The following is a 20,854-nucleotide window of genomic DNA, read 5'->3' on the forward strand; positions in this document are numbered from 1 at the left end:
TGGCAGTCCTGTCAGTGAGTGAGCTGCATGGCAGTCCTGTCAGTGAGTGAGAGAGCTGCATGGCAGTCCTGTCAGTGAGTGAGAGAGCTGCATGGCAGTCCTGTCAGTCACTGAGTGAGGGAGCTGCATGGCAGTCCTGTCAGTGAGTGAGTGAGGGAGACTGCATGGCAGTCCTGTCAGTGAGTGAGTGAAGGAGCTGCATGGCAGTCCTGTCAGTGAGCGAGGGAGCTGCATGGCAGTCCTGTCAGTGAGTGAGAGAGCTGCATGGCAGTCCTGTCAGTGAGTGAGGGAGCTGCATGGCAGTCCTGTCAGTGAGTGAGGGAGCTGCATGGCAGTTCTGTGAGTGAGTGAGCTGCATGGCAGTCCTGTGAGGGAGCTGCATGGCAGTCCTGTCAGTGAGTGAGGGAGCTGCATGGCAGTCCTGTCAGTGAGCGAGGGAGCTGCATGGCAGTCCTGTCAGTGAGTGAGAGAGCTGCATGGCAGTCCTGTCAGTGAGTGAGTGAGCTGCATGGCAGTCCTGTCAGTGAGTGAGCTGCTTGGCAGTCCTGTCAGTGAGTGAGTGAGCTGCATGGCAGTCCTGTCAGTGAGTGAGAGAGCTGCATGGCAGTCCTGTCAGTGAGTGGGAGAGCTGCATGGCAGTCCTGTCAGTCACTGAGTGAGGGAGCTGCATGGCAGTCCTGTCAGTGAGTGAGGGAGCTGCATGGCAGTTCTGTGAGTGAGTGAGCTGCATGGCAGTCCTGTGAGGGAGCTGCATGGCAGTCCTGTCAGTCACTGAGTGAGGGAGTTGCATGGCAGTCCTGTGAGTGAGGGAGTTGCATGGCAGTCCTTGTCAGGGAAGCTCCGCCATGTTTTCTGGGATAACAGAGGGGACATTAGTAGGGGCGGGGCTTCCCGCGGCGGTGACGTAACCCGGGAAAGCAGGTCAGTGACTGCGGGTGACGGGAGCGCCCTGGGGAACAGATTCCCACCAAGTGGGCGTGGTTGCGAAGGGAAAAAAGGGGCAGGACTTGTCGAGAAGATCCGAATGGAGAGGGGCGGGGCTTGCAGGGATGCGCCCAAAGAAAGGGGTTTGATCCCAGAGGTGGGCGGGGCTCTTCAGGGAGCTAGCGGCGGGGGTATTGGATTGAGGGAATAGGGGTCGCGCGCAGGCTGTGGATGAGGACCGTTGGAAGGAGCGCGCCCGCGCGGCATAGGGTCAGTGAGTAGGCGGGAGCGCGCCCGGCCGCGCGCACACAGCGAGTAGGCGGCTCCGTGACGGGTTTCCCGGGAGTCTCGGGAGGGAGACACAGCCGGACAGCCCCGCCCCACCCGTTACCGGAGGTAGGAGGCCAGAGCCAGGGGAGCGCAGGGAGCGCCTCCGGGGGCAGGCAGGAGGTGAGAACAGCTCCGCTACACGTTCCAGAGAATGCAAGTACTGCGGGAAACAGTGTGTGTCTCAGGCCGGGGCTGTCACTGTGTGTCCGTCCTGTGTGTCTCTCCACTGTGTGTGTCTCCACTGTGTGTGTCTCCACTGTGTGTGTCTCCACTGTGTGTGTGTCTCCACTGTGTGTGTGTCTCCACTGTGTGTCTCCACTGTGTGTCTCCACTGTGTGTGTGTCTCCACTGTGTGTCTCCACTGTGTGTCTCCACTGTGTGTCTCCACTGTGTGTGTGTGTCTCCACTGTGTGTGTGCTTATCCTGTGTGTGTTTGTCCTGTCTCCACTGTGTGTGTCTCTCTCTTTTTGGATGGGTTCCTCTGTGTGTCTCTTTGGATGGGGTTCTCTCTCTATCTCTCACTCTCTCTCTCGATGGTTCCTGTGTCTCTCTCTCTTTTGGATGGGTTCCTGTGTGTGTGTGTGTGTGTCTCTCTCTCTCTTTGGATGGGTTCATCTCTCTCTTTGAATGGGTTCCTCTCTCTCTCTCTCTATGGGTTACTGTGTGTGTGTCTCTCTCTGGATGGGTTCCTGTGTTTCTTTCTTTCTTTTCCTCTGTGTGTGTGTCTCTCTTTGGATGGGTTCCTCTGTGTGTTCTCTCTCTCTCTCTCTCTCTCTCTCTCTCTCTCTCTCTCTCTCTCTCTCTCTCTCTCTCTCTCTCTCTCTCTCTCTCTCTCTCTCTCTCTCGGGTTCCTCTCTGTGTCTCTCTCTCTTTGAATGGGTTCCTGTGTGTGTGTTTCTTTCTCTCTCTCTCTTTGGATGGTTTCCTCTCTGTGTCTCTCTCTTTGGATGGGTTCTTATGTAAGTGTGTGTGGGGAGTCTCTTTGGATGGGTTCCTGCGTGTTTGTGTGTGTGTGTGTGTGTGTGTGTGTGTGAGGGGGGGTGGTTCTCTCTTTGGATGGGTTCCTGTGTGTGTCTCTCTTTGGATGGTTTCCTGTGTGTGTCTCTAGATGGGTACCTCTCTGTCCCTGGATGAGACCGTATACACATCACTGATAGGGTGGGAAACCGGGTAAAGCGATCCTCCAGTAATGGAGGGGTGGGTGGATGAAATAGTGTTGCTAAGATCTCATTTCCTTTGGAAGTTGTACTGTTTGGGTGTGTGAGGCTCATTCATGGTGTCAGTAGCTGTAAGGCCATAGGCGTGATCACGTTTAGAAAGTTCAGTACAGGTCCCTCTAAGATACTTGCCTCTCTGTCACTGGATGGGTCTTACTGTCTCTGTGCCATGCTGTAATCTTATGTTCCACTCAGTGTGCCTTACACAAGTATTGCTGTTAAGCACAACTCCTCTACTGTATACCCTGTCCGTCATGTAACTTTTATGCTAATTCACGTAAACTAAAAAGGGCTTGAATTAAACCTGAACACTGTTATTAAATTCAAATCAGGAGTGCGTTGTGTAGCATCATTTTTTTTCTTGATATTTCAACATCCACTTGGACTTTTGATAAATATTTGCATACTGTATCCAAAGTCACAGGAAATGTGGAATTATTGCTGCATTTGTGCTTCATTCAAGTATGATTCAAATGAAAGCAAAGCATGTATTATATATCATGGAGCACATCCTTAATTACAAACCAAATGTTAGACATGCTAGACAAGGCTTTACATGCCTAAGTGCCAAACTTTATTGCTAATCCAACACATGCTACATCGTTGAACTGGTGCTTTAAGGCTCCTGTTAAACCGTTACAGGAATACAGCCGCTGACATGTATTAACGTACCATGCTTATGACGTCCTCCAAAGACTCCCTCTCTGAGTATGGTATCTGTACGGTAGCAGAGCCAAAAATATTTGCATATATTGGAGTTATAATAAAGTGGGGGTGGATGGTTTTCCAACTTGTAATAAAGTGATGTTCAGTGTGACACCTTCAGCATTTCTAATGGTGGTTTCATAACTTAAGATGTGTTTAATAGTTTTGCAAATTCAGGCCACAAAAGTCTAAGTATGGAAAGCATTAATAGAGGATGGTAGCGTGTTAGTTTGCAGACTACACAAAGTAAGGCTACACTTATAGTGCCGGCGACAGCGATACGACGTTGCGGCAAAACAAATGCATTTCCGCCGTCGCGTGCGCTAATAGTAAGCGCGACGCTACGGAGCGACGGATTGGTCGTGATCACTGGAAGTCATCTCTATTTGATTTTCCAGCGACCGTCGCCGTCACTATAAGCATAGCCTAAGGTAGAAGTGATACCTTTTTTAATAGCTATCTCGTGGTTAGAGTGCAAGCTTTCAGGTCCACAAAAGTCCCTTCTGTCCAGATCTTTTTATGCATGGAAAGCACTGTAGCACTTATTGTGAAATATCGGAGACACGTAGGGGCCTATGCAGAGAGCAGCGAATTTTAAAATTGGCGAATTTATTAAAAAGTAGCTTTTTTGGAGAGTTTTATTCTCCATATGCAGAAAAGTGCGAATTCTGCTATGTTTAACATGGATGCGTGTGGCGAGTTTAAATTGGCGAGATGCGCGCTTCAGAAACGTGTAAAAACAAATTCGCGCCTTTTTTTTCCCTTTGCAATGGCCGCGAGCGGCAGCTTCTTGCCAGTTTTTTTTGGCGAGGCAAAAAGGAGACAATCGCGCCATTTTATTGGCGCGAACAGCCGCTAGATGCCGTTCGCGCCTCTCTGCATACGGATATTTTTAAAACTGGCGAGATTGAGGTTCTCGCCAGCCGCGAGGCGAGTTTTACAAATAGAAAAGAAAAATTGGCGCGTTTTTCGGAACTCGCCATTTTCTGCTGCTTTCTGCGCGATTTTCTCCAAAAAATGGCGAATTTCGAAATAGCGCTGCTCTCTGCATAGGCCCCGTACTGTTTTGGGGTGAGTCTAGGTAGGGTCTCATCCTCGGCGAAGAAAGCAATGCATCCAAAATTCCAAAGCGGCGGTAATCGGGAAATAGGCTGAAGTATTTTTTTTGTATCCTGTTAATTTAATAGGATCCAGAAATGTTTTTACATTTCAGGAAAACTAATGGAGTGTTTCTCAGTAAAGTATGTAATCAGGGTGAAAAGGGAATTTTGTCTAAAAACATGTTTTTTGTCCATCCAAGGTGGATTGGGCTACAATATCTTTTCCAGGTCCAAGCTTCAATATTCTCCAGGTAAATGGCAGTTGTTTGGTGATTTGTGTGGTAGTATCGGCTGGTTCAGAGAATATTAAATGGTGGTGAGCGACTTTCTATAATCGTTTGTTAGAGGGTAGTGGTGGGAGACTCCACAGTCCTACATGTAGATCTAGTGGTACACTTCTATCCTTGGATTATTATTCCTCTGAGGTGAATGAGGTTTGTGGAAGTGTACACATGCTAGCTACTGTATCTTTGTATAGCATGTTTATTTTCAAAAAAGGTTTGAGGCTGGTTCTGAGCCTATCTGCTGAGCAAATCGTCGCCGCAGCATTGTTACAAACCGGCCCATAGCACCGGTTTCCTGAATGGGTTGGCACAATGAAAGCCTCTGGATAGGAGCTTTGTGTATGGAAGTCTGTGACAGACTACAGTGAGCAAATGACAGGGTAAAACTTGGAGTGAAAGGCTTCTGATTTTGTAAGAGATCTGTATGTCACACAGGAAATGGAACGGGATCCGCTCATATTTCTTTGATTTTTTTTCATGGCTCTGTTTATTTGTAAAACTTGAGCTGACTTTAACCCTTGTGCTAGTGAAAGAAACTGTGGAAACGTATGGTAGGCAGTAATACATTTATTGGTGGTCCTTCTAGCATCTCGGGGGTTAAAGTCTTCATGCACATTGAAGTACATATTTGGAGTTTGCAATCTGTCTTGTGCGTAAACAGTTTTGGCCTTAGGTATCATTTCTATGCAGATGATACGCAGTTATAGCTCTCTAACCCCAACCCTCCTCACTCCTGCAATCCAGCTCCAAGTCATTTATTGCCTCCTGGCTATATCCTCATGGATGGTGTTTCGCTGTCTAAAATTGAGCTCCCCTAATTCCCCTCCAAATCTGACCTAATATCCCCCTTTTCCATCTCTGTAAATGGTACTACCATCTATCTTGTTGCCAAGTAGTGACATTTGACCCTCCCTTTCCTTCTCAATTTAGGGCATTATTAAAATTTGTCGCTTCTTCCTCTGTAACATTGCAAGATCCGCCCTTTCCTCTGTCAATCTTCTGCTAAAACTCGCTAATGCATGCCCTTATCCTCTCCCGCCCGGATTATTGTAACATACTGCTAACAGGCCTTTCTGCTTCTTTTCCATCTATCCAAAATTCAGCTGCTAGTATAATTTCACTTTCTTCCAAAACTGTGTCTGCTCAATTCCTCCTTAAATCCCTCTCCTGGCTTCCCATCAAATTTCAAATCGCCTACAAAGTTCTCCACTTATCTGCCCCTCCCTACATATCGGCTTTGATCTCTCCTTATGCCCCTGCTCGTCTCCTGTTTTCTAGCCGTAGCAGTCTCTTTTCCACCCCTTTACCTCTACTGCTCTCTCGCCTTAAACTTTCTTCCATTACTGCCCCTTCCATGTGGAACTCCCTCACACTCTGTATACTCTCCCGACTTTTTAAGACCAGACTTAAAACTCGCCTCCTTAAATAAAACATTTCAATAGCCTGGACTAATAATTTTACAATGCAGGAATCGAACCCATGACCCTTCATACACTAGTAGAAATTCTCTAGCTGCTACACCATATGATTGGTGTGATGTTAGTGACTATCAACAAACTTAACTTCTACTGCACAGTACTGCCTTTCAGTACTGTGCGATAGAAGTTAAGTTTGTTGATAGTCAATAACATCACACCAATCCTATGGTGTAGCAGCTAGAGAATTTCTACTAGTGTATGAAGGGTCATGGGTTCGATTCCTGCATGGTATGGTAAAATTATTAGTTTTAGGGGGAGGTGTGTATGTGTGTCAGTTAGCAATAAAGCATTGAATGTTAATAATAAAAAAAACATTGGAGATGTGCGCTGCGCACGTGGACGCAGCCTTATGAAGCAAGGAGAGGAGAGAGTTGCAGATGCCGGGTAAGTGCTCGTGCGGCAGCCATTTCGGGATTCCGGTTATAACGCGGTCTCATTATGTGGACCCCGAGCACCGCTTTATAAAGGCGTTAGCTGTAGCATGCATGCATACATGTTTATTTATTTATAAAAATGTTTTACCTGGAAGTAATACATTAAGAGTTACCTCTCGTTTTCAAGTATGTCCTGTGCATAGTTATGATTACAAATAATACATGGTTACAAATACATAGTTACATAAGTGAACAGGGTTATACATTATATACAAGACATTGCATGCATAGTTAGAGATAATATATATTATAGGCGTATGTAACCGTTACAGACCAGATTAAAATGTGTGACCTCTTTAGTTTTGAAAGAACTTAGACTTGTGGTGACTTTGAGAGTCTCCTGTAGATTGTTCCAGTTTTGGGGTTCATGGTAAGAGGAGCAGCGGCCAGATACTGAACCTTAGGACCGTAAACCGTCTTTCTGAGTCAGATCTCAGATAAGTGGTGCATGTGGTAAGGGTGAGGCGCTTGTTCAGATAGACGGGTAGCTTGCCCAGAAAGTTTGAAGGCAAGACAGGAAAGATGAACTTTGAGCCTAGACTTAAGTGATGACCAATCTAGTTCTTTGAGCATTTCGCAGTGATGTGTGTTGTTGCATTGGAGAATAAAATTTACATTTTCTGTTGGGCTGAATTAAACATCACGCTTCCAGTGGGCACCACTATTGGGATGTAATTTAATGTATTTTGCCAATCCACCTGTAACTGCTTATTGAGCAGTTTGTGGGAGGTTAGTCCCTCCTTTCAAGGTATATAATCTCCCAGTAAGGGCCCTGTAAATTCACTTTTCTTGCATACATGGAAGTATCTTCACTGGTATATACCAGTTTTTAACTGCACTAAGTTACATAAGCTTATGCTTGGTTTATTAACCCCTTCAGGGTATATTTCACAGAACATTTGTATGCATTTAGCATAGGGACCTGCTATTGAGACTTAGCTTGATGTTGGTTAGCAGGCGTGTAATTATTTAGTCAAAGGATGTAACCAAAAGTCTCCTTTGCCTTACAGACTTAGGTTTCACTATGTATATTTATTTCCCCATTTATTGTTAGCCCAACAGGAGAAGCGCAGGAATTCACTTTGTTTTTTCACATATGTATGGCCAATCTTTTCACCAGTGGCATGGCATGCTCCTTACACGGAGAAGCAATTGTCGTTGTTGTTATTGAGCAGGCACTGGTTTGGAATTGGAATCTCACACTCAGACAGCTGCCCCACAGCGTTTCTGCATTCTAATCTTGTGTATAAATGCTTTTCCTGTTTTTTGTATTCCCTTTAAAATAAAGCTTATATTAACATTAGTACAATTTGGGTGTTATGTTTCAAAGTTTCCTGGTTGCAACAGGGAGAATGGCAGGTTTATCAAAGACAAGAATCCCATGTAATACTTGTTACAATTTTAAATTATATCTATATACATATGGTCCTCGGAATCTGTCTTTCATTTTCCGACGGACGGATTACCCGACATACCATAATGCATTCCGCGGAACGCGTGACCAGACATCGGAATGGATTACCCGACATGCCATAATGCATTCCGCGGAACGCGTGATCAGACATCGGAACGGATTACCCGACATGCCATAATGCATTCCGCGGAACGCGTGATCAGACATCGGAACGGATTACCCGACATGCCATAATGCATTCCGCGGAACGCGTGACCAGACATCGGAACGGATTACCCGACATGCCATAATGCATTCCGCGGAACGCATGATCAGACATCGGAACGGATTATCCGACGGCCGCGGATTAATATTGGATTCGCAATCCGGCGGTTCACTATCCGCCGCGGTTTGGTGGAACTGATTCTATCGGATGACCATGGATCGCCTGGTATGTATGTATGTATGTATGTGGAACTTGTTTTTCACCCACACTCCCCATGGTTTTATTTTGTACAGTAACACCTTGTGAAATTGAATAGCTATCATTCCTTACTGTAACATTCACATGTTATCTTGGTCTGTTGGTTACACTGAGTAATTATTTATTTAGACAAGTGCAAGTATTTTTACTTTTATCCTGGAAATCCATGTAAATATTGTAAGGTGAAGTGTAGGATGGCTTTTTACTGCTCATAATGCCTACGGCTACGGCCAGAGTCACTGCGTGCGCTGGGGCGCGGCCATGACTTCACGTGGCTGGTTAGCCCTTATTGGCTGAACCGCTTCCGTGTCGTGGCCAATGCTCGGCCGCTGTTCCAAAAGACAAAAATCTGTCCACCCATGCACACACGATGGCTGTACCTTGTGTGCAGCGTGCGCGCTGTCGCGGGCAGCCACGGGGGCGGAGTCTTTTGAGTCTTTGTCTGTCACTTCCATAGTTCCTGGATAAATGAAAACAAATACATATTTCTTAGATTTCAAAAATCATGTTTAAATATTCAGACAACCACCTTATTTACAATATTAAACATATTACCAATAGATCAGTTTCGTGGTACTTGGCACTACAGGTATACCCCGGTTTAAGGACACTCACTTTAAGTACACTCGCGAGTAAGTACATATCGCCCAATAGTCAAACGGCAGCTCACGCATGCGCCTGTCAGCACGTCCTGAACAGCAAAGTTGAACTCCCTACCTGCACCGAAGCTGTGCGCAAGCGGGGAGACTATAGAGCCTGTTACACATGCGATATTTACATCAGTTATGCACGTAAATGACGATTGCAGTACAGTACAGGCATCGATATGTGGGAAAAAGGTAGTGCTTCACTTTAAGTACATTTTCACTTTACATACATGCTCCGGTCCCATTGCGTACGTTAATGCGGGGTATGCCTGTATATCTTTAAATTAGTCTACTGTGCCATTGAAGAAATGTATTTGGGTCTTTAGTAACTGCATCAAATATAAGATGTTTGGCAAGTTCCTTAAAATAAAAGTAGATGTTGGGTTTTTATTGGCAGCAGTGAAGTGGAGAAAGTGTGTGTGTGTGATTAAATAATGTGTGCTGAGTAACCCTTCTTGGCCATTCTCACTGCTCTGTATGATCGCTCCTCTGAATAATAACTGCATGCATTGACACTATTCAGTATGGACCGGACCACATTACTACCTGCACAGGAGATGGGAGAAATGTGTTATTTTAACTTTCCTTTTGACTTCTTCATTTTTATGCCTGTGCATTGTTCTTTGTTGTTACCACTACTCCTTTTCTTGTGGAGCGCTGGACGTGATCAGTCTGGAACAGGACTCTTCCTCTTCTGTTTGCCTCATCAAAGACTTCTCGATCGCGCCTTGGAGCAGCCACGTGATTGGAGAGGAGGAAGGGGGGCGCACTGTTGAGGTCCCTCCGGCACTCAAGGGGCTAGGAAATTAATAAGAAGGCGCTGTTGTTGCTTAGGCCGCGTTCATGGGCACAGAGAACGCTCGGAGGAGTGCGCGCGTGGCACGATCACAATGCCTTAAGGTAATGATCGCGCCCATTGACCGTGCTTGCAACAGCGCGAGGAATCGGATCAATTAGATTCACCGGCGTGACGGCAAGATCACATGAGGGCGAACCAGCTCTGTGACGTCACGGACACGCCCCCAGATGCCTCCCCATCTCGTCTAGCCTGGCCACACAACGCTCCCGCTAAACACGGGTGACGTCACACGCATGGACGCAAGCGCGCGGTCACCATGGACCCAGCCTTATGGTTCACATGAATTCAACTACAGTAGGGCCCCGCTTTACGCCGTTCCGCTCATACAGCGTTTCCCAGTGTAAACCCATATTTATTAGGTTCAGCGTTTTTGTTCCGTTTTTCCGGCGATTTTCGGCATGACGTGCACAGCAGCAAAGTATCCGGCTGCCACTAAACAGTTTTAGTGCGTGCGCAACTCCTTGTCAGATGCCATTTGTCAGCGAAACAGTCGGTTTACAGCTCTGCATCTCTGTTTTCAAAGGCACAATACAGTACAGTAGGGTCCCGCTTTATGGCGATTTCTGCTTTACGGCGGCGGCCTGGAACAGAACCCGCTGTATGAGCGGGGCGCTACTGTCTGTAATAAACACAATTACTCCACATTGCAGCTGCTGGTAGTATTTTTTTTTTTTTCTTATATTAAATGTCCCTGCCACAGGAAAAAATGAAAGCTGGAACTGATGCCATAACGAACAGGCAGAGGGGGCAAAGGACAATGCAGAATACGTTTAAAAAGTGGCAAACGTTTCTTTATGTAACGGCTTTACGTTGAACAATTCATATTGTTCATTGCGGACTATATCTTGAGAGCCGGACGAAACCTTGCAGCACATTGTGTTCAATGGGTCGTATGTCTGATGGAGTAACATTGCTTAGTAAATTTGGAACTATATCTTGTCTGTGAGCATCTGGAATATTGGTAGGCAATGAGCAGAAAAGTAATGATTTGTTATTTCAAAGTGTAATTAATAATAACTATTGTTATGTACAGGCCCTCTACCCCAGGGGTGCGCAAATATTTTTTTTCCGGCGCCTCACCCGCCTTACCACCTTTGTTGGCTGCCCCCCTCCTTACCTCATTTGACACAGCGTTGTCATGGTCATGCGTCCTGAAGCCGGCTGAATCCCGGTAAGTATAGTGTTGCAGAGGCCTCACGCGATCTCTTCCCCGCCCCCCCCCCCGACATTTAATTTAAATGCCTTGGGGAAGAGCGCAAGACCTCTGCCACTGCCCGCACCCCCCAAAAAAATCTTGCGCCCCCCAGTTTGCGCACCGCTGCTCTACCCGTTACTGCATATGTATAAAACCCCCGTTGTAGTCAGATACAATTTAGGTTCACAGGCTATGTACGCCTTTAACCCCGGCTGTGCTGAAAATCTGTCTAATACGGCAGACATAAGCTTATAGGGATCCATGTTTAAATGGATAAGGCTACGGCCCCAGTCCTTCCTGCTGCACTGGCGGCATGGCGTCGCATGCAGAGACTACAGCAGCAATCGGCGGTCTGTAGGCAAGGGCGCGGCCATGACGGGGCTTACCTCCCCTGCCGTTGGCAGCGCGCCGCCACGTGACCGCAGCACGAGATGACAAAATTCTTGTCTTCCCTGTCAGCGTACGCGTCACTGCGCTTTGCACAGCCACTGGGTCCTGCCCCATAGAGGGCTGTGGTGTGTGGCTGGCGCACGCCGCCGTCACCACTGGGAACTCCGCCTTAGAAGTAAAAGGTAACACTGCTCATTTGCATGTCATTACCCAGAATCCCTGACTGCAGTGGAAGCACTGTATGCTAAGAGATGAAGACAGGCAAGATAGCAGACTTGTCTAAGACATGCATACCCACATGTGGTATTTGTATTTGCTATTCTTAATTACAAATGCATTAATACATTTTATATTAATGTTCTTTTGGCATTTTGTGCATTTATCTGATTATAAATATATCCCTATTCCAAGACCGTAACCGCCCGCTTCCTTCTTTTTGCACAGTATGTCTTGCAATGCTTTTACACATTGAATATTGATCCTCTGACGTGTTCATGTGGCTGCTTTCACTGCCTTGGGGCATGAAAAAATGAAGCAATGCTAATTTAGCACACATTATATTGATCTAAATCAGAGGTGTCCAACTCCAGTCCTCAAGGGCCACCAACAATTCTGGTGTGAAGGATATCCCTGCTTCAGCCCAGGTGGTGCAGTTTTTGACTGAACCACCTGTGCTGAAGCAGGGATATCCTTCACACCGTAATTGTTGGTGGCCCTTGAATTGTGAAGTTGGTCACACCTGCTCTGAAGTGCTGCCCTCTGTGCTTCTCTCCTCTCGCTTACTGCCGACTGCAAGCTTAAGGCCGGTTCTAAAGTGCGTGCGCGCGCTACGCCGTGCGTGCGCGCGCTACGCCGTGCGTGCGCGCGCTACGCCGTGCGTGCGCGCGCTACGCCGTGCGTGCGCGCGCTACGCCGTGCGTGCGCATGCTACGCCGTGCGCGCGAACAGCAGTTTTAGTTGGCTGAGGTTAGCCATTCTATAATGGTGCCACGCGCACGGCAGGGAGCGAGGAACCGGCCGACCGGGGGGAAGATGAGAGAAAGAAATTGCGCTGCGGTCATAGGAGAGAGAAAGCGTTCGTGACTGGAGGGGGTGTGGCGGGGGGTTTGCAGGGGCGTGGCAATGACCTCACATGGCTGGTTCGCCCTCATTGGCTGAACCGCCAGCGGGGTCGTTGCAACGCCTCCGTCGCAAACTCTGAGCTCAAATTCCCGTCTCACTGAAAACCTGTCACGCACCGCTGGGGAAATGTGCGCGACAGGGTAGTAACTGGCACCGGACTGACTGGGGGGGGCGGAGCTTGAATGCACAGCGCACGCCAATGTGTGCGTTGTAGAAGGTACTGGGGCCGCGCCCTTTTTCAGTCAGGTGTCCTGTTCCACTCTATCTGAAAGCTTCTTCCTCTCTTCTCGGGAACTCATCCAAATGTTACCATACAGCTGTGTAGGAATTTCTCTTGGGTTACAGTTGTATGTATGTCTTTATTTATATAGCGTCATTAATGTACATAGCGCTTCACAGCAGTAATACATGTGACAATCATAAATAACAAATAATACAAATAACAGATTATGGGAATAAATGCATCAGACATAAAAGTAAAATTTTGGAAGAGGAGTCCCTGCTCCGAGGAGCTTACAACCTAATTACAGTTCCAAAACAGACTTAAGTTACCAGCGTTGGTATTATTATAACCTGTGCACTTCTAGCAACTTCTTACAAGTTACTAACTGCCTCATTTTTGTTTAGTTCAACCATCCCAGTGTTTTTTCCTTGGCGGATAAGTGAGCATTTTCTTGGACATAGATTGTAATAACTATTGGAAATGTGATTGCAGGTGCGTTTCTCTTATTGTATGAAGGTGGCCTGATTTTGATGCACTTTTAAAATACAGTATAAGGACGATACAATGAATGTGATTATATTTCTACAGGAGTCAGAGATTTACCATTTGATGCCATTTAAAGCATTACAAATAGTATTGATGCCATTTAAAGCATTACAAATAGTTAAATAACGCGGTTGTCCTTGGGAAAGGCAGAAACGTTCTCCTTTCCTTCCTCACCTGTGCCGAAAGTTACTAAAGGGTGTTTAATATCCATAGTTTAGGGTGTTCTAAGACTCCTTTCTGTATGTTTGGTCCTTATATCTAAGGCCATGCTGTGCGCGATGGAGCACGTGGCATCACGCGCGCCTACGGCAGAAGCAATCCGTGGCCTTGGCATCTGGAGGAGATGCGACGGGGAGGCGTGCCCGTGATGTCACGTGAGCGGTTCACCCTCATTGGCTGAACTGCGCACGTGACCCGACCGTTGCGCGGCAAAATCAATGCGGCTCTATGGCCGGCCTCATGGAGGCACAGCGTTTTCTTCGCGCTGCATGCGGTCGCACTAACATGGACGCGGCCTTAGCCATTGTCCATGCTGCCGAAGACCGCACGGAAGCGTACGTGCATGGCGCGATCACATTGCCTTACGGCATTGATCGTGTCCACAGACTGCGCGACTGTAGGAGGGGGCGCGCGTTGCGCAAGGAATCAGTTGAAACTGATTTCTCGGTGCGACGGGCAAGTCACTTGAGCAAGGACAAACCAGCTCTGTCACGTCACAGACACGCCCCTCCCCCCGACTGCGTGTCTAGCATTTCCTGAAAACGCACCCGCTTCACGTTGGTGACGTCGTGCACGCCTCAGCGCGGGCGAAGGCTGTATTGACGCGGCCTTATACTGCATCAGGGAACAGGTTTCTGAGCCACCTGTGCTGAAGCAGGAAGGCCCTTGAGGACTAGCGTTGCCTACCCCTGGTGTATAGACAGTCAGGATTCGTTTACTCTGGCATAGTGCTACGAGAATGATAGAATCTATCCAAAATCACAGGTGCAAAACTGGACACTTCTGTGCAGAAGCAGCACTTAAACAAGACGTTATAAATCCCTTCCAGTGTAGGGATGCAGGATGTTGTACCTCACTTCCCATCCCCTAGGATGAGATCAGGAAACGCCTTTTCCTAGCAATAGCTGACACATCATATCCCCTTCTTTACTCCTATTCTACTCCCCCACCATCTGCTACTGGGGCTTGCAACATATTGTCGCTGACATATTCATGTCCCATGAGTTAGAGATCTTTCTATGACACACACACTCACTATTTTTGCATCATTCTATTTTTTATTAATCTTCTATATATCTGCTGCTGATCATTTTTCACTAAAATCTTTTCTCTCTCTGATTTTTTCCCTTTTCCCCCCTTTCCTCTCTGACCATCACCTCATCTTATTCTCTCTCTCGCTTCTCCCCTTCTCCATCTCCCCCTCTCCTGCGCTCTATTAACCTACCAGCTTTTGATTCCACTTTACACTCCTCTCTCTCCTGTCTCGGCTCTGCTCCAGACCCTGATAACCTGGTCAGGAACTACAACTCTGCCCTATCCTCATCTCTTGATCTACATGCCCCGCTTTCTCTCTGCCGCTCTCGCCCTTTGAAGCACAGACCCTGACTAAATTCCCACACACGCATGCTGCGTTCCTGTTCTCGTTCATCTGAACGCCTCTGGAGGAAATCACACTCTCTCGCAGACTTCTTTCACTAAAAATGTATGCTATCCTATTTCAACTATGCCCTCTTTCAGGCTAAACAAACCTACTTTTCCGCATTAATCAACACGCACAAGTCTAACCCACGCCCACTGTTCTCTGTCTTTGACTCCCTACTCCGCTGTCACGGAGGATGTGTCTTTGCTGCTCTCCTCTTCTCCCTCTACCACATGCTTTCTTGACCCCATTCCCTCCCATCTCCTAAAACCTCTTGCTCCTACTATAATCTCTACGCTCACACACATTTTAAACTCCTCCCTCTAATCTGGTACCTTTCCCTCTTCCTTCAAACATGCATCAGTCATACCATTACTCAAAAACAGCAAGCTTGACCCTACCTGTCCTAAGTATCGACCTGCCTTTTGTTTCTAAACTCCTTGAACGTCTTGTATTCTCTCGATTGCTACACTTTCTCAACACCTATTCTCTCCTAGACCCTCTACAATCTGGCTTCCACACTGGTCACTCCACTGAAACAGCCCTCACTAAATAATTAATGACCTCCATGCTGCTAAAGACAGAGGTCATTACACTCTGCTCATATTACTCGACCTGTCTGCAACATTTGCTACTGTGGACCACCCTCTTCTCCTTCACATTTTACATACTCTTGGTATTCGTAACAAAGCACTTTCTTGGATCTCCTCTTACCTCTCCCTTCGTACTTTCAGTGTCTCTTTTGCAAACACGTCCTTCTCCTATATTGATCTGTCACTGGGGGTACCCCAGGGCTCTGTCCTGGTACCTTTCCTCTTTTCTCTGTACACACTCTCTCTAGGTGACCTAATCACATCTCTTGGGTTCAAATATCACCTCTATGCTGACGACACACACATTTACTTTTCTACCCCATACCTTACACCTGCTGTACAGACTAAAGTTTCTGAATGTCTGTAGGCTATATCATCCTGGATGGCCCTCCGCCAACTTAAACTAAACATGGCAAAAACAGAGCTCCTCATACTTCCTCCCAAACCTGGTCCTATTTCCTCCTTCTACATTACTGTTGGAAGTACCATAATTTACACAGTAGCCCAAGCACACTGCCTAGGGGTCACACTCGACTCCTCTCTCACATTCTCTTCCCACATTCAGAACGTACTAAAACCTGTCGCTTTTTCCTCCGCAATATTACAAAGATACACCCTTTCCTCTGTTACTCGACTGCTAAAAATTTGACTCAGACCCTCATTCTCTCCCATCTCGATTACTGTAACCTCCTGCTGTCCGGCCTTCCTGACTCTCACCTGTCTCCCCTACAATCTATCCTAAACGCTGCTGCCAGAATCACTCTACTCTTTCCTAAGTCTGTCTTGGCGTCTCCCCTGCTGAAATCCCTCTCCTGGCTTCCTATCAAATCCCGTATCACACACTCCATTCTCCTCACTTTTAAAGCTGTACACTCTTCTGCCCCTCCTTACATCTCGGCTCTAATTTCTCACTATGCACCATCCCGGCTCTTGCGTTCTGCTCAAGGATGTCTTCTCTCTACCCCTTCTGTATCTAAAGCCCTCTCCTGCCTTAAATCCTTCTCACTGATTGCCCCACACCTGTGGAATGCCCTTCCCCTCAATATCCGACTAGCACCCTCTCTATCCACCTTTTAAGACACCTTAAAACACACCTGATTAAAGAAGCATATGAGTTGCTCCATGGCTGATAAATAACACATCATAAATTAACCTCTGCTCCTTGCAGGCACACTTACCAGAACGCCCTCCTACTGTCTCTGTACGTTCTTCCTACCAACAAAATTAGATTGTAAGGTCTTCGGAGCAGGGACTCCTTTTCCTAAATGTTACTTTTATGTCTGAAGCACTTCTCCCCTCTGTGTTATTTATATCATGTATTATTTATGATTGTCACGTACTACTGCTGTGAAGCGCTATGCACATTTATGGCGCTATATAAAGACAAACATACATTAGAAAATAAAGAAAGGTAGATATGTGTAGATATAATATGCATATGTTAAGAGTATTTGTGCTTACACAGCAGCTTTTTGGTTATACTAATCTCTCACTGTGGGAATAGTAGGTTGGAGTTATTATTCACGGGTAACATACAAAAGTATTATGTGTTTTGATATTATAGAAAATAGTCTGCAGTGTTCACATCTCACTAGCAGTCTGACTCTGTCCCCTGGTGTGTCTGGCTGCTATGAAGCCTTTATATTGGTGTACTCGGTAATGACAATGCTCCAAAATACCTGTACAGCTAATACTCCCTATATAATACCCAATGCTACCCTGCAGAGTAGATCCCCTGTGTAACATGCCCAATGCCACCCTGCAGAGTAGATCCCCTGGGTAACATGCCCAATGCCACCCTGCAGAGTAGATGCTCTGGGTAACATGCCCAATGCCACCCTGGAGAGTAGATCCCCTGGGTAACATGCCCAATGCCACCCTGGAGAGTAGATCCCCTGGGTAACATGCCCAATGCCACCCTGGAGAGTAGATGCTCTGGGTAACATGCCCAATGCCACCGTGCAGAGTAGATGCCCTGGGTAACATGCCCAATGCCACCCTGCAGAGTAGATCCCCTGGGTAACATGCTCAATGCCACCCTGCAGAGTAGATCCCCTGGGTAACATGCCCAATGCCACCCTGCAGAGTAGATCCCCTGGGTAACATGCCCAATGCCACCCTGCAGAGTAGATCCCCTGGGTAACATGCCCAATGCCACCCTGCAGAGTAGATCCCCTGGGTAACATGCCCAATGCCACCCTGCAGAGTAGATCCCCTGGGTAACATGCCCAATGCCACCCTGCAGAGTAGATCCCCTGGGTAACATGCCCAATGCCACCCTGCAGAGTAGATGCTCAGTGAGATATAGTCAAGAAAAGATTAGGTGTAAGAAATTGTGTGTCTGTGTGCGTGTGTGTGTGTGTGTGTGTCTGTGTGATGAACACAGCAAGAAGGCAGAAATACCGCGGCCCACTTCCACTTTCCTGGTTCCCGGTCGCTAGAATCTGTTTGCCACTTCCCTACGCCTCTTCCTCATTATATTGGGTGCACAAGGAAGAGTGAGATTCCATTTTTTTGATGTGGTGAACGTAGATACATATTTTTCTTGTGTTCCGTTTTTTCTCTTTTCACACCGAAATATTCCAGTACAAATCCCTGCCGGAGCCCCCCTTTCCCCACCTCCCCTTTAATATTGCCGTAGCCTAATGGTCAGATAAAATGTTGGTTATGTTCATTCCCCTGTTGCATACACTTGAACGGACCTCCTGTTACCTACCCACATATTTATGTCTCAAGAGAATGCTGTATGAGATACTTAATCACTAATATAGGGGTAGCCAACTCCTGTACTCCAGGGCTACCAACAGGTCAGGTTTTAAGGATATCCCTGCTTCAGCGCAGGCGGCTCAATCGGTGGCTCAGTCAATAACCAGTCAATGATTGAGCCCCCTGTGCTGAAGCAGGGACATTCTTAAAACCTGACCTGTTGGTGGCCCTTGAAGACTAGTTGGCCACTCCTGCACTAAGTTGCAATGCTTCGTTTTGTGAAATCCTAAAGTTATTTTGAAAGCATAATTTAAAGGAGCAAACATGCAATATCCTACATGGTTAAAAAAATAAAGTATTAGATAATATATACAGAAAAAAAATTCAACTCGATGCCATTTTTAATGAGTTTTAATATACTGAGCATTCTTTGATTTCTATATCGGGCTTTAGCACCCCCTCCTCCCCAGCAGTGCAAGATTTTTGCAACAGTTTACTGCTTGTGATAATTTGTTGCCAATATTCCCAGCAGTTTGAGCTGCAAACTGTACCAATAGATAATGTTACCTTAGTAATATCAGGATGCATTGTAGCTGCTGAGTTACCCTGACTGCAAGATTGAAACTGAAAGGCAGCCATTTTGTGAACCCTGGGAAGCAGGATTTGCTCATCGATCACGGGAGAACGAGTCAATCAGCATCTTGGATAATTCATTTTCAATAAAGGTAATCAAAGACAACCTATATTAAAACGACATATAGCGCAGACTATCTTTAATCCCTTTGTTCCAAGGGAAACCTCGGACCACTCTGGCAGATAATGGGGTTAAAGCACTAACAATAAATTTGTCCTGTTATCTGTGGGTAATTGTATACAGTACAATTTTTTGGTTTTCTTCTTCAGCATAATGTTTCACACAAGAATATTGCTATCCCTGAGGGTTTGCAGTGTGAATCTTGTTGTACCCCTTTGTGCTGTGAGCTTCCTGTACTACATATGCTCCCAAGGCTGCTGCCACAATCAAGATTACAGAAAAGGAAGCAGACATTAGACCCAGCCATAAGCAGTTATTGTAATCTGTTTACTTGTGTTCATTTAGTACATTGGTGCTGTTAAAGTTACACTACCTAGATGCGTTTAACTCGTATCATGTTAGTATCTTGTCGTCCTCATTAAAAATAAATAAAATTAACCATAATTGAGCGTTAAAAATCATGATTTTCTTTATCTGAGCTCCGTTTTAATCTCCCGGACACTTCATATTTTAAACACAGCAGATTTCTAAATAAAAAACATTTTAGAAAAGGGAAGAAGAGATCTCGAAAGAAGTAAAAACTAATATGGAGAAAATGGCTGTCATTGTGTATGGCGGCTTGGTACATTTCTGGGAACAAATGGTTTCTGCTGTGTGTGTATATGAAAAACTGATTTTCCTGACTTCTTTAGCATAACTGTGACAATCACTGTATATAAAGTAGACTATATAGTATTTTAAAAGAAATAATCTTGGACTGTTCCTTATTTTTCTTTTTACGATATTGAGAAACATATTCTTAATATGAAATGCAAGGTTTAAAAATACACACACACGCACGCGTTATGGTTATGGTGGGTAAAAAGTGACAAAAACCCTCCACAGTAAAGCATATAGCAAATGGAAATACTACTGTATGCTCATTTGCATGTCTTAGGCCTCGAGCATGGTGCCTCGGGCCGCGCTGATCAGCGCTCCTTCTCTGCTCTGCCTCGCCTGCTCAAACTGGAGCTTTTTTGTGTCCTGGCAGGCAAGGCAGTGAGCGCGCTTTGGATGCGAGGCGGGGCTAGTTCCTCGCTCCCATTTGATGTGAGCGGTCACGTGACCGCTTCCCTGAGTGGCATATTTTAAATTTGCCTGTCTCCAAAATATCTGAGCACGCATGCGGAAGCGGCTGCTAAAGCCGCGCTGATGACAGATGCAGGGAGTATGTGCATCTGCTCAGTGCGGCTCAGCAAGGCTCACCGTACTATGTCCCAGGCCTTAGACAGGTCTGCAACCCTGCCTTTCACCATTATCACCCAGCACTTCCACTGTAGCAAGGGATTCTGGGAAATTACATGCAAATGAGCACAGCGTGCCACCTTTTGCTTCAAAACCATTTAACATGGTCCCCTATATACACATACATATACGTTGCGTTAACGGGAGAAATATGGTCTGCTACACTGCTATCCACTCTACTTGAAGGGGTTAAAATGATTTTAACATGGTTAGAGAAGTGTGCACGTAACACTACGGATATTGGGTTTGCCTAAGGGGAACCTATCAATCATAGCACAGTCTTCACCAAACATTGGTTGATAAGTCTCAACATTGCTGCAAGTCCGTTGTAAAACTGCTACGGGGCTTTGCAAACTAAATCTGGCTTTTTGTTAATAGTACTTTAGAGGTCTTGATAGCATGACTCTAATTCCTTTTGACATTACACATGTTTGGGTACCGATTTATTAAAATGCTACCGTTGTTGCTGTGTGTCTCTCCTGGGTCCTTTCAGAATGCTTTAATGTCTCTTTGTTTTCTAGCACTCCTTTGAACGCCATATTCTAGT

The 20,854-nt window shown here is 46.2% G+C and overlaps 1 protein-coding gene across 2 annotated transcripts in view; it reads left to right on the top strand.

The window, feature by feature from the left end:
* Positions 1–1,113: 1,113 nt before the first annotated feature.
* The window catches only part of PTK2 (protein tyrosine kinase 2), a 338,626-nt gene continuing 318,885 nt past the window's right edge, over positions 1,114–20,854 (top strand). The window contains exon 1 of one of the 2 annotated variants that reach the window (XM_075581727.1): positions 1,114–1,374. The gene's annotated coding sequence lies outside the window, so the exon portion shown is untranslated. The remainder of the gene's footprint in view (positions 1,375–20,854) is intronic. The other variant, XM_075581721.1, reaches the window with a different exon arrangement.

This window comes from Ascaphus truei, chromosome 2 (assembly GCF_040206685.1).
Source record: "Ascaphus truei isolate aAscTru1 chromosome 2, aAscTru1.hap1, whole genome shotgun sequence".
In the NCBI taxonomy this organism is placed as follows: domain Eukaryota; kingdom Metazoa; phylum Chordata; class Amphibia; order Anura; family Ascaphidae; genus Ascaphus; species Ascaphus truei.